Source organism: Artemia franciscana, unplaced genomic scaffold, assembly GCF_032884065.1.
Source record: "Artemia franciscana unplaced genomic scaffold, ASM3288406v1 PGA_scaffold_23, whole genome shotgun sequence".
Lineage (NCBI taxonomy): Eukaryota > Metazoa > Arthropoda > Branchiopoda > Anostraca > Artemiidae > Artemia > Artemia franciscana.
This window is the reverse complement of record NW_027062649.1, coordinates 911,694-913,510: the sequence shown is the minus strand read 5'-3', so window position 1 is coordinate 913,510 and position 1,817 is coordinate 911,694. Positions and strand designations below refer to the sequence as shown.

The 1,817-nt window shown below is 31.5% G+C and overlaps 1 long non-coding RNA gene across 3 annotated transcripts in view; it reads left to right on the top strand.

Annotated features, from left to right (window-relative positions):
- The first annotated feature begins 39 nt into the window (after positions 1-39).
- The window catches only part of LOC136041471 (uncharacterized), a 34,011-nt gene continuing 32,233 nt past the window's right edge, over positions 40-1,817 (top strand). For 2 of the 3 annotated variants that reach the window (XR_010621039.1, XR_010621036.1), the window contains exons 1-2: positions 40-137; positions 1,348-1,465. This is a non-coding gene — a long non-coding RNA (uncharacterized LOC136041471). The other variant, XR_010621037.1, reaches the window with a different exon arrangement.

Sequence of the window (1,817 nt, the reverse complement as noted above, 5' to 3'; positions counted from 1 at the left end):
ATGCGAAACGAAGTGTTTTCGGAAAAAAAGATTAAAGCAAGTTATTGGACGCGAACTTTAAACAAAACGCACATGACCTATTGGTTGAACGCGGTGAAACCTATTGGTTGAACCTATTGGTTGAACAACTTTAAACAGTAAGAGTTATTCAATCGTCACAGAAACAATTCACTGGCTGAGCTCTGTTTAACCAGAACTGTCATTGTTTTTAACCGTAGGGTCTTACCATTTATAATTTTTGGTTGCACTTTTCAGGCGTAGATTTCAAAAATAAGACTAGGCTATGAACAAGTTTATATAGAATAAGAATTATAAGCTGACAAATAGAATTCTAGCCACTCAAAAAAGTAAGCTTTGAGTTTGTTTTTTCATATTAGGGCTATTTGGATAAATGTTGGGCTATATCCTGCAATTTGATTCACATAGGCCTTAAGACAGCAAGTCAAGAGTTTGAATTTTGTCATGAACCTTTACACTGAGGCTTCCAAGACTTGTGTAGATACTTGGAAATCTCTGTTTCATCCTTTTGATGCTCTAGTTTTGATCTTAGCTTGATAATTTGGGGCCAGAGATACAACCGTGATGAAGCAAGACCCTAGTGGTTACAAAGCATTGTTAATCCAACTACTATTTTTACTAGATACTTCAAGATGTGTTGCATCTTCATTAGATCTCTTTACATTTCAGCCTTACCCTACAGGGCTATGGATCAGTTATCAGGTCAAACTCTAGTTTGGCTACTTTTAGATTTAAGGAAAATTGTAACTTCCTGGGAGGGTCTAGAGAAGGAGACATTGAATAGATTAGGGCACAGGAGGAGCTTGCATTGCTATTTTAGCCTCAGGTGTCCTGGTGAGCTGTGAGCAGTTTTAGTTTTAGTAGTAAATAGGTAAAATGTTATTTTTTATTCATATTAAAGTTTAATTAAAGATACACAAAAAGGAGTAAAACAATTCTAAGGAAGAAAAAGATAATAGGCTAATTTAATATGGTAACTATAAGTTATGTTCAGGTACTAGAAATATCTTTAAAACATTTTTGGATATATCTATACTATTGATAAGAAAAATTCAAGAATTCAGTAAAACTGAAAATGATTTTTTCTACACTTATCTTGAAAATGTTCCTTGCAGCCTTATTTGAACTTTTTCTTAAATTTATTGTACAGGTTTTAGTATGTCTTTGCAACCTTATAGTTCTTACTGCTTCATTTTCATTTGCTTCTACCTCAGACATCTTTTCCTTTTCTTTTGCTCATTAATTTAAAATAATTTCGAATAAATAAAAATCCCACAAAATACTTGGTTTGGATTCCATTCATTCATAAGTCTTTTTTGTACTTTTAAGGATGAAAATGTAGACGAAATGTTTGACATGGTGATGACTAGGAAAGTGTGAGCACATATGAGCATTTGGAAGCCACAAAAACATGGTTAATTCATTACTTCATGAAAGAAGTGAAAAAGTAAGAAAATTGAAGGGAAATGTTTAGAATTACCCTAATTAAAATTTTCCAATATATTAGCTAATAGTTTTTCCCTAACCCAGGGTCTTAGAAGCTTTATTTTAAATACTGGCCAAAAGGCCCATGTTCAAAACCAATAATTTACAAGCAAATATTGCTCTTTGAGTATTAAAAGTTTGTATGTGATATATATATATATTTTTTCAACAAAGTCTAATCTTTTTTTTTTTATTTCTTAAATGTTTATATCTTAATCAGTTGTTAAACTATCCTCAAATTATTGTCAAAGATGATTGAAAGTAAAACAATTGTCAAAATGGCATAAACTTACCATAATCTTTTGAAGAAGAGG